Below are 12,380 nucleotides of genomic sequence, written 5' to 3'. Positions count from 1 at the left end.
TTCAAAGCAGAATGTGAGATTTTCCATAAGTAGTTTTCAGTAAAAGAGTGTGATCATTTCATTTTATAGGAATAATTACTTTGCTCATGTTCATTTCAATAACTTAATTTAATTTAGAATTTATATTTCAATAACTCAATTTAATTTAGAATTTGTGTGAATAGCCAAATACTTCTAGTAAATACAATACACTTACACTTCATTAGCTTACTAGCCCTGGTCAATAATTTATGCAAGTAATTTAAGATAAATTAAATTACCAAAAATTTTGGCGTTGTTGTCGGGGAAGCGTATATAGGAGTATTTTCTTTTTACTTAAGAAAAACAAAAGTATATGCATAGGGAAAGAGATTCTAGATGTAGATTTGCAGGTAGAGGTAAATTCTTGACTCCAACATCATCATTCACCCCACCATGACCTCGTAGTGCCACACCACCCACTCAAACTCATATTCCATCATTTGCAAGAAAACATAAACTTCCTGAGGTACTCAAATCAGAAATCCTACCTAGAGATTCACCTACCTCATCAACTGAAGCAGTTGTTATCACAAAATCATGTACTAAGGGCTGCTACTTAGCAAGATCTCATGAAACTGTTTCAGACCAGGCTTTAGACTAGGAATTAGCCTTCCTAGTCAGAGAGGGCTCTCTCACAGACTTTTGATAGAAATCAATCACAACAACAGAGGGCTAACTCTTCACACACTTATGAAAATAAAGCTGGTTGGACACACATCAAATTTGGTCTTCATTGGGCTATGGAGTCTCACACATTTAATAAACAAAAGTACAGTCATTTCATGGAAGTCAAGGCTCTTTGCATCAGATGTTCAAACATATCTCACATAAGCCACAGCTTGCTAAACATACAGGAAGTCAGAGCATTAAAAATGAATTCTGAGTGATTATGCTATAACAAGGCTGTAAAAGAACATTGAGAGAATACAACACCATCACATTTGAACAAAATAATCCATTGAGAATCTTGAGAAGAAACAACCACTGTTTTACTATTACTGTAATAAGTCTTTACATTGGCCCAAATAAACTCTGTTTTTGTATAAAATATCCAACCCCTATTACATCCTAATCTGATCCCTTTATAGGAATCTATTCCTCTCTCTCTAGAATGGGCTCGAAGGCCCTATTAATTACTCCTACATGCTATTTAACTAATTCATTAATTACAAACATGCTGAGCTGTAATTACACAAAATCCTAATCAAACTAAAACACTAATTCCATTCTCCTCATATGCTTGATTCTTCTTGGATCCTTGACAGCTGTCCTCCTTCAGTTAGGCTGAGATGGCTGAGCTAAAGATGCAAGGAACGCTGACTTTGGATGCTTGAAAGCGCTGATGGCTCATTAATTGACCAAAAGATGTGCTCTATTTTAACGGTCTCTGTCTCCCAACATTCTCCGAAAGTGTAGCAGCATGTTCCCAAATCTTTTAATAATCCCAGGTATGGAATGCTGCCATGTTTCTGATGTGCTGAAGGTGGTATTGATAGACAGGTGTTTCTCTTCCTCAACTCCCGCTCACAGTATCACAATAGCTGCTCTGCGCTTAAAATCATCACCTACCGCAGTTTCGTAGCGCGCTACGAAACTGCTGTGTGATTTTTTTAAAAAAACACAGTCTACTTCCCTGCCTTTAAAAAGTCACTATGCCTAATTGATGCTTTGGACAAGGTTATGAGAACAACCTGTAAATGAGCATGGTTAATAGCCTCAAACAAGGTTGTAGAATATAACAGAGGGTACAATGTCTTCAAATTGCAATATTGGCGCTGATGAAGTTGGACATTTCAACCTCATCCAAGCAGTTAACATTCCACTATAAAAACCACCAATGTATCTGTTCCACTTGAGCCTCTACACTGATTATCATCCGTTCTACAGATGAATGTGATATTCCATTCGTAGCTTGCAATGGTTTCCTTGTCGGAGAGGGTGAATAGTCCAGCTTTCCAGTTTGTTTGAGTTTTCCATTCTCATACCATTTAGCCCAGCTAAGGCCTTCGACTTACTGTGCACAATAGCAAGACGATGTCGTGCTCCTTCTTCAAACTGTGTATATGAAGATTTCTGTTAACATTATCATGATCCTCTTCAAGGCCATCGCAGACTAATATATTGCTCACTGTATACAAAATAGCCCTCTCCAACTCCAAAAATCATCTTCACCTGAAACTGTAATATGGATTTGAATGAAAAAATCATAACTAGTGCAGAAAGGAAATCATTCAAAGAGTATATTCCGGTCACCACTATTTGGCAAAGTGCTCCAATTTCACTGACATAAATTGCACAGCCTCTGACAACTCGAGCAGCACCATGGTATTCAGTTGCTGGATGTAAGTCATGAAACATATCCCAATCTGGTTGTATGAATTCTCCCAGCAACAAGGTATTGTAAGCAACAGAGGAAATATATGCCTGAATTATAACTGTTGTTTGCTTCGCACTGTAAAGCCCGTCAATATTGTGGCACATATGAACAATACAGCCATTATCAGGAAAATTGCGAACAATTGAAGCTTCTAATGCCTGATGATATTGCCTTGTAATAGACACACGACCCTCATGACCATCACCTAAAGTTTCAATGATATTTTGAACATCAACTTTAATACCATCAACACCAGCCGATGCCAAATAGCTATGTAACTCATTGCAGAAATTGTAAACCTTCTTCGAATGAACAAGGCCTAATCCATAAACTGAAAAACTATTCAAAACAACATCTGGTTGATTGCCCAAAATTCCAGGACACTGGACAGGATAAGCGAGGGAGGAATCATAATACTCCATTCCAGCTGCAGCTGGTTTGACCCCACCCCAGTAACCAGCAAGGGCATGCCACACATAGACATATTTCACGTTGTGGTGCTCCTTTGCTCCTTCCATAACATGTCTGAGCCCTGGGGGATCTTTGAGCATGCGAACATCAAATGCTTCCATCACCTGCAGACTCAATATAGATGAACACATCAAACCCTTCATTAATAATTTTACTCCAAATTCGAGGTAGATTAGACTATGATGAGTCATGAATCCGCTATCTAGTAGGATTTACAAATAAAACAATTCCATAGCATCATCTCTGTTCTTTGATTATTTGATATGGGAGCTTCGACGTGGGAGCCACGAACAACGACTACCCCAAATAGTGACAAGCCAAATGCAGCAACCTTTTGGGGGCTTACTTTAAGCCAATTGTGGAGAACAAACCTCTGAAGCAACGACCATAGATGAAACCCTTGCTGTTGTAAGTTGGATTCTGAGATATTCTCTGAACCTCCTCCTTCCGAGCGCTATTATGCAAATCTGACATTGATGCTCTTTTGACAAAACCAAAAATACAATGACCCACAATATACATATGACCAATTACTGCCGCGCTTGGCAATGGCAGTCCATCCATCAAGTTCCTTCCGACAGAATACACGAAATATTGACACAAACTTCCGTGAAAGCCTCCACGATAATCCCATGGTGCTCTGGAGAATTCAAGGACAGGAAGCATTCCAAAAGCCCTCTCAATTCGGAGGGCTGATAGATATTCTTTTCAAGAATCATCTGAGCCATGGAACACTTGAAATTAGAGTATGGATCTTCTGACCTTTTCACCTCTGCAAAGCTTTGGCGAGCTTTACCCTCCAACATCATGATTGCTTGCACATTCTTCGCATTTTTGCGCCCACCAATTACAATTTCCTAAACCATTCTCAGTCTCATTTTCAGCGCTCTCCCTGCTGCGAGCTGCTGAATGAATATTATAATTCTTATTATCCAGTGCACTACAGGTTCCTGGTTCGAAACCCGCGGAACGCTGGAATTTTTACCATTTGAAATTGGTTTAGGCACAGGCAAATTAGCTGCAGCGTTAGAAAAACGAGAATTCATGGGGAAAGAACCAGACGAAGGCACTGAATTATTATTACCATGATCCACAGTGCCCTCGCCCTTGGTATTTTCATTTTTCCAGGCACGGCTTATATTAATCCGGACTGATTTTTCTCCTTCTTCTGTTTTTATTCAATACGCACTCATCTTTTAACGACACTAGCTAACATAATTCCAGCCCTTGTGCCACATCTCTATCCCGGTGTCACTAATCATGGTGGCCTTGTGGCAATCAAATCCTTATAAAAACCACTTGACACTTGGCTTTTAATCACTGCATTCCATAAGAGAAAATTCAAATGCTGATATTGTCAAACAGTTTATGCACGTTCTCCATGCTAGTTCATGGACATGGCAATATAGAGCATCCATTCGTGCCTCATGATCAAATGCGCAGCCTTCCCTTAGTTTCATAAATAGATATAATGTCCTGTACCATTCCAGCAACTTCCTCCAAGGAATGATTTGAATCCTTTATGTCACCAAGGCCGTCTTCAAAGGAGTTTTGTCTAGTAGTCTCTTCATGTTTCACTGAACCAGGAGCGCCATTTGTTGAACCTACCTTAGCGAACTTCCCATTGAATATCAAAAGAGCTAATCTCCAAAATGTTTGTACATGGTGCACAATGACAGATGTAAGCCTATGAATGAGTCTTCCTCTGAAAGCATCTGCTTCTTCACCAGTCACTTCTTTAATATGAGACTCCCCTCTTATATCATTATCACCCAACAGAAGGGAATAAACTATTGAAGACTGCACAAACTCTTATTTGATTTACCCAGAAGATTAGCCACTAAACCATAGACACTGTTTTGCAACTGCTAATGAGAACATTAAACCAATACAAGTATACTTCAATTTAACTATCAGCTTTATACACAATCAATCCACTCAAATTATTGTTTCGGTGCAGGGAGGAACAAAGGATCTGGATTTCTCTTTGAGCAATTGGGCAATTTGGAAGGCAGCTTGCCAATGTCACATGTGCAGCTTTGTGTAGTGCTTCTAGAAGTTTCCCTTAAATATCTGTCATTTCCCAATTTCATAGCGCAGCCAATGCAAGGTCAATGTTTTCGCTACGAAATCACTAAAACAGATGGCGCTGCAAAACTGCTAACGAATTTATGCGCTGCGAAAACACCCTGTCCTTAAGCTAGGATAAAAAAATTTAGCAACAGAATTTTTAGTGATAATAGCAGTAATAGAAGAAGAAGATCCTGGATTCCCAACAGAAGGACTCATTTTCCTATCTTCAACTGGAGAAAGACTTCTAGGACAAAAACTAGAAATCCCTAGTGAAGAAGAGGAGGAAAAAACTTATTTTAACTTACCATTGATAGAAGAACTAGAACCAGAAGAGCTAGAAGAGGAATTAGAAAACCCAATTTTGGAACCCTATTTTAGTTCTGAAAAATCTACAATGGCTAGAGAAGGGGAAGGAGAAGTACATCATATCAATGTTGAGAAACCTAGGATTAGAGGAGGAAGCAGAGGAAATGGAGGAGGAATAGGTGGAAGAGGTGGAGGAAGAGGGAGAAAAAATCAAAATAATAATAAAAAATCACAACCTATTTACAATAGAAGGAAAAAATTTCCTAACCTACATGATAACTCCAATAGATTTAAACAATGTCCAACTTAGATCTAGTAGAGTATTAGAAAATAAATCCCCATCAGTTGTTATTTAGGAATCTGAAAAGTAGAAACTCTCTGAAAAAAGAGAAATCTCTTAATCAATAAGAAAAATCTCAAAAATAAACCACCTGTTGATGTTGCTAGACCCACCAACATGTCAGGGATATCCCCAGTAAGAAGTCCCAACTAGACCTCAGGCTATTTGGTGTAGGAGTCCCACCAGTGGGTCGTACAGTTTCACCTTGACCATGGTTGCGCGCAGAGGCAAGCAAGACATCCTTGTTGGTAGCAAGGGTGTGACCAGCGCAGCAAGCCAAGGTAGGTGCATGAAGGGTTATAACATACAGAAAGGGGAATGAGAGCACTCCTTGGAAACCTATGGAAACACACGGTTTGGAAAGGAACACACGAGAAAAGATAAATCACAGGCTGGAAGGCAAGTGAACCAACGATCCAAAGTGATGGTTAAACCAACAACACATCTTAGTAAGATACATACATACATATATAGAAAGAGTCCATAAATACATGTGTAAGAAAATAGCTACATATATCATTAGAGTAACCAGGACAACAAAAATACAATAATAACATATGCATGAAACATTTTGGCTTTGTTATATCAAGAGTGAAATATCCAATCATACAGTACAACCATGACTAAAAACTAGTTCCAACAATAGAATGTTACAGTCATTACCGCTTGCTCCTCCAAAGAGATATTCTAGCTTTTCACTGTGGAGAAGCCAAGGCTCATTACAATACACTCCAATATTTCTCTAAGATACACCTATAGGAAGCTTGGCTCCCAAAATCCTGTACAATGAGTTATGAGGTTCAACTACTATATGAATGTTACATTCGACCGTCGACACTTGGTATTTCACTTTTACAAGATATTACATTACAATATGCACATATACCCATGTGAGACAAAATAGGCTTGAGCAATCCATGCAAGATATCACCAAGACTGAGACAGTTGTGGGAACACCAACTCTTCAACATCTTCGTGGTGATCGACAGTGGCAAACTGATGCCAAGCTTGGTAGTTTGTGATGGTGTCCATGTGTTCAATGGTGACATCCTACTTAGAATGAACTCTCATATTCATTGCATCTGGGTACATTGATCTAGCACCTCTATCCAACTCATCTAATAACATGTGCATCATAGCCTTGAGTGCAGCCGGACCAGTAACATATTGATGCATAGTGTTTGTGTTGATCTCCAAGTTTGTGCTCGTGGCAACATGCATCAACTTGTCAAAGTTCATGTCCAACTCTGTTTGGACTTGGATCTTTGACTTTGCCTTGATGAGTGTGCCAATAGATGGGATTGTGTGTGTGCACACAATGACATCCATGCTTCTAAACACCCGTGCATGTGAAGCCTACAAACTAGTGATGAGCTGCAGGAGTTCCTCATAGTTCTGGATTTGACTCTGGATGTGTGCCTTTAACACTACCTCCTTTTCATTCATTATATTTGGAAAATGAAATGGGGATCCTTTTTACCTCATTGTCCATGTCTTCATGCATTCAACAATAGTGTGCAAATTTGACAAGATGCATGCTCTCCTAGCACAACATTGTTGCCAACCGTTGAGATGGAAAACTACCTTATGCATGGTGTTGAATCTGGAATACAACATCTGCATGATTGTTTCGAGGGACGATACTTCATCCAGTATCTCTCTCTTCAACTCGGCTCTGGCGAATGATATAACATGTTCTCCTCCCTGCTTGGCTACTTGTAACTCCTCGACCATGCGCTCATTCTCTGTTATCAAGAATCAAACACTCGAGCTAGTGGCTTCGACATATGCTCTAATAGCATTGGTTAATGTTGTTGGATTCTTGCACACATCAGATACGATCACCGATTCTTCAAACTATGCATGAGATGTGTGGACATCCGGAGTAGGCACTTTGCGCAATTGCACAACTCTGTGTTGTGATTCATTGAAAGATATGTTGTGCATTTCTGCCTCTGCATTGTCTTCAAGGATCTCTATGTCTCCTTGATCGCTTGGGACTTTCTCTGCTTCCAGATCTGGTGGAGCCGGTGGGGTGACCTATTGGTTATGAGGCATGAGGTCTATATCCTGATCTAACTCTAGCTGCACCATGTTTATATCCATTTGTTCTAGCATCTGTTCAATCTCTTGAGCTAATTCATGCTCCAGCGACTGCTCACCCTGTCTGCTTTGTGCCAGCTTCTCGGAAGAGTCTATAAATTGCATGGGTACAATTGGATTAATATGTGTGTGTTGTGCCTCTATTTCTCAATGTCCCCGCTATGTCATTTCTTCCTGGAGTTGCTACTTCAACTCTTGCAACTCCTTTTATGTTTCCTCCATTCCCTGTTTATCTCTTTGCCTTTACGCATTCCTCTTATCGCGTTGTCGCCTCTTAGCCTCAATATCCAAAGCCTCTTTCATTATGAGTGGATCTTCTTCGAACTTGCGTCTTTGTTCTGCCTCTACACTTTCATCAACCTTTCTATTTCCTTTGTCATGCACAGGTTTGTTACCCTCTGCTGCTACTAATGATGGTTCACTCTGAGATGCTGCTTCGCTAACCATTCCACAGCTATACCGACCTATTCATTGATCCTATAGAAGTTGTGACAATATCTCCATGGGTCTTCCTCAGGCCAATGACACACCCCGTGGATCCATGTAAATTGCACTCTCGCACAGTGGTCCTTTACAAAGCAATGCGGGTCATACAAATTGAATCTTCTGGTGCTAAAAGTGAATCTTTTGAACTCTTCCATCTCGGCATCAGCATGCTTGAGATTCCATATCTCGTACAACCCTATCCGCAAAGGAAGAGCAGGTCAAGGTGCCTTCTTCTTCATGTGGAGTCTAGCTGACAACCCTGTCGAGATGTAATATGACACTACTTGCATGATGAGCTTATCCATAGAAAACTTTGGTAAAACATGTGGAGGCTTCTTCGCATTGTACATCGATATGAAGGTGCCAAGGGGTCAGGCATACCAATATGCAATATAGATCAATGCCTCCATTGCTACTTGCGACATGCAAGGTGGATTCTGCTTAAATATCATTTTGTACACTGGGGTCACAAAGTGGTCTGACAATTGTGTGATGACTCCACGGAAGCTACATTCAAAGAACAATCTGTAATAAGTGTGCACAGAGGTTTCTGAAGGTGTCGATGCCCACTTCAAACCTGGGAACTGCACACAGGCACAAATTACATCCAAAATATAAGCGGATGTGTATATCACTTCTTGTTGACCTTTGGTTAGATGTCAGGCTTCTGTCACCTATTCCTTCAGCCTGAGAGCCAACATGTCAGACCAATTGCATGGCCTTTCTTCATTAGCCAGTTGGTTCAATACAATCACCTAGTTGTGCGGGAAGGTCTCTATGTTCTCTTGGCCAGATAAGCGACATGAAAATATGACCAAGTACTAATATGCCTTCTGTAGTATCTTTGTCTTGTAAACTAGGTTGGGTGTTGTCCAGAACTTGGCTGGCTCCTTCACCCAACTCTTCAAGATATCTCTAGAGTTCGCGTTGTTGCATGTGCTGAAGGGTTTCTCCATTATGATCGCTGACTATGGAAAGTGATACATCTCATGATAGTCATGCGCCCTAAATGTAGCAAGATTTGTCCCGTTGAAACTAATCAACATCATCGTCTCAGGATCATTGTGTGAAAAAATCCAATGTATCATGTCTATGCATGGAAACGTGGGATACCTGCATACAATCTGGTACAAACCAGATTTGTTGATGTTGAAATAGACCCTGTGGTCTTCCGGATCTTCCTCAAATTTGCTTGATAATGTATCATTGATGTCGTGCCATTTGATATTAATGTCTCTTTCTATGACCAACTTGGTGTGTCTGTAAATAGGCAAGCTGATAGATACTTGTTCAATTGTATCTCCAGTTCCACTTCCAATGGAGTCCTTTGACCCTGCTCTCTTGGAGGCCATTGTCCCTGTACTGATAAGAGAAAAATGAACACCTGCTATACCTAGAGACATAGAAACACTCATGGAAAGAGATCTATTAGTTGAAAACCAAAAAAAAATCTGAGGACTAACATGCAGCACACCTGGGTGACTGGCAATAAAAATTGTGCAATTGTCATTGGGAGGCTAGGAGACTAACTATCAAAACTATGCAAGGCATAGTTCAGGCTGTCAAGAGGCTGAATGATTGCTAGAACTGTGTAATGCACAATCAATACTGCCTATTGAGGACTGAAACTACAAAATCCGTAGTTTTAGTTAGCAAGGACATGCATGCCCAGAGACTACATTGCACAATTTTCTAGGTGAGAAAGGCACTACCTCCCAAAATTGCACAATGCAAGCCTCGAGGCCATTTTTGGGGTAGATTTGTGCAATTTCTAGAGGTAAGGCAGAGCCTTCGCTTCCAGAAATGCACAATTCCGTCTAGGCAAGGCAAGGTCCAGGCCAAGGCAGCACAGACCCCCCGACGAGCGACTGAAAACATGAAAAAGTTGGATGCATGGAAAGACTGAGTGTAAGCAAGATTGAATGATCATGCATTCAAATAGTGAGTGCATGATTCAAAAAATGAGAACGCATGCATGTGTGTGAAACGAGTCACCTTAACGACGATCGCTCGTGCAAAACAATGTCATGCATGCGACAATAGTGAGATGCAAACATAAACTGAAATTGTGCTTCTACAAGCTAATATACATTAAAATGAAAATAGGCATTCAAAAAAACCAAGCAAACAACATTCATACAAAGTGAAATACAAAAATCCATAGAAAAGAAACAAATGACATGAAAAGCGGAAACAACTTACCTGAATGTGCTAAAGACTCCTAGATGTGTTGTGGGATGTCAGAGCTCCAAGGTCGATGTGAGGAATGAGCTCTACAGTGTCAAATAAATAAGTTTGAGGCTTATGACATGCATGCCACAAATCTGGGAAAAAGCGACACTTGGAGGGAAGTTTCTAAAACGATCTTTGCATGTAACCTCCAGCTGCTAAAAATAGATCCCTAAAATTTAGGGATTCTTTTGCATGTTTCTTTTTTCTATTTTGGGAAAAAGTATCCCATGCATGCAAATCAGGATTGCTCAGTTCTAGGGGGAACTGGTCAACCTAAAGGCATATGAAGTACTCTGCAAGCCTGGGAAAGGGATTTTCACAGTTTCAAGGTTGAGTAGGGTTGGTTGTCCCTTAGGCATTGTGCAATTTCTGGGGTTAGTAGGTCACTACCTCCCACAATTGCGCAATTTCTGGGTTGAAGCCCAATGTCGGGCTGGATTGCACAATGTTTTGAGGGAGGGCTGCCTGGCTAGATTGCACAATTCTGGAGCCCAGCAAGCAGCCCAGCAGGATTGTGCAATTTTGGGAGGGAAGGCTGGTTCCCCTCAAGAATTGCACAATTTTCTGAGGGAACATCTCAACCAAAAGATTACCTAAGTCTGAAATGGCAGCCTATGATGGGAGATAATCAAGTTGACATGCACAGGTTACCAAGCCATTGAAACTCAGTTGAAGCCTATGTACTTGATAGTGAAAGACATGTTGCTAAGGATGGTTGGTAGGGAGGCTCCAAAACAAAGCTAAGGAAAAATTTTGGAGGGTTGTTTTAGCCACTACAACACTTGGCGGCAAACTAGTGGAACTCCAACTCTCTACATAGAACTTGTATCATGAAAAGCAAGTCTAACACCTCCAGAAGTATTGTTCAATTCTCTGATCATCTTGACTCCCGCACTAGCTTGATTGAAAGATGTAGCATCTTCCATGCTCTTGGTCAAGCAGCACACATTCCAAGCCAAGTCAACATAGTTGTTTCGATTGGGATGAGGGGTATAATGGTGCACAAGCAATATGATAGTCAGAGTTTAAGTTTCATCTCTGGTGTTGCTCCGTTGCTAGTAGGCTTGGATAGTACCCCGATGGAGTCACGTAGGAACACAATGATTGCTTTGCTACCAACAAGCCTGGTCAGTACCCCGCCAGAGTTACTAGCATCAACTCTCTGTATAGGGATACTTTCTCTTCTTTCACCTTATTCATTTTCATTTTTTCAAAAGTTTTCATATTTTATTTTTTCATTTTCATTTCCAAAACTATGCATAACACTTATTCATTTCAGAGGCAGAAGAGGGATCCTGACTTATTGAGAGTAGAAGAGGTTGTTCCTTCAGAGAAGTATTTTGTATATACCTCTGACATACTTGTTAAGGTTTCCCCCTCACCTTACTCTACCTGACTGAGCTGACAAGGGTTAACCCAAAACAACTGACTAGAGTAGGTGATACTAGTTAGCGTGCAATCATTGTGCTTTCATCAAGGTTCACTTCGAACATCACGTATTTCCCATTGGTGTATCATGGATTGAAGATAACAAGTTCTACATACAAAGATAGGACAACAGATAACCAAGTATTGATAGCTACATAAGTCCTCTTGCACTTTACCCTCGCTTATTTCAAGAGTCATACACAATTTCATGCGAAACTAACCTACAAACGTAAACAAGAAAACAAACAAATAAAAGAGCGAAGAGAAGAAGAAAAATGTGAAAGAAAAGTGAGTAAGCAAACAAGAAAGAAAGCCAACAAACACACAAGGTGAGAAGCAATCATGCATGAAAGCAAACAAAACAAGAAGCAAACACTACTCCTACCCCTAAGATAACGGTGCATGGGCCTGATCACGTGAAGTGATATTTCCAATGCATCAACTGGCACATTGGTCAACCCATGTTGGTGAAGGCATGGTTAGCGAACAACATAGTTGCGTGAACTAGCAAACATGAAAGATATAATAATGAAGACAAACACA

General features: G+C 40.4%; 1 pseudogene; it reads right to left on the bottom strand.

Moving 5' to 3' along the window:
* Positions 1 to 2,118: 2,118 nt before the first annotated feature.
* Positions 2,119 to 3,503, bottom strand: LOC149266624 (putative galactinol--sucrose galactosyltransferase 2 pseudogene; annotated as a pseudogene).
* Positions 3,504 to 12,380: the final 8,877 nt, after the last annotated feature.

Source organism: Pinus tabuliformis, chromosome 6 (assembly GCF_031772625.1).
Source record: "Pinus tabuliformis cultivar Carrire ecotype Pingquan chromosome 6, CPIR1, whole genome shotgun sequence".
Classification (NCBI taxonomy): domain Eukaryota; kingdom Viridiplantae; phylum Streptophyta; class Pinopsida; order Pinales; family Pinaceae; genus Pinus; species Pinus tabuliformis.
The sequence above is the reverse complement of the archived record's forward strand: the minus strand, read 5'-3'. Positions and strand labels throughout refer to the sequence as shown.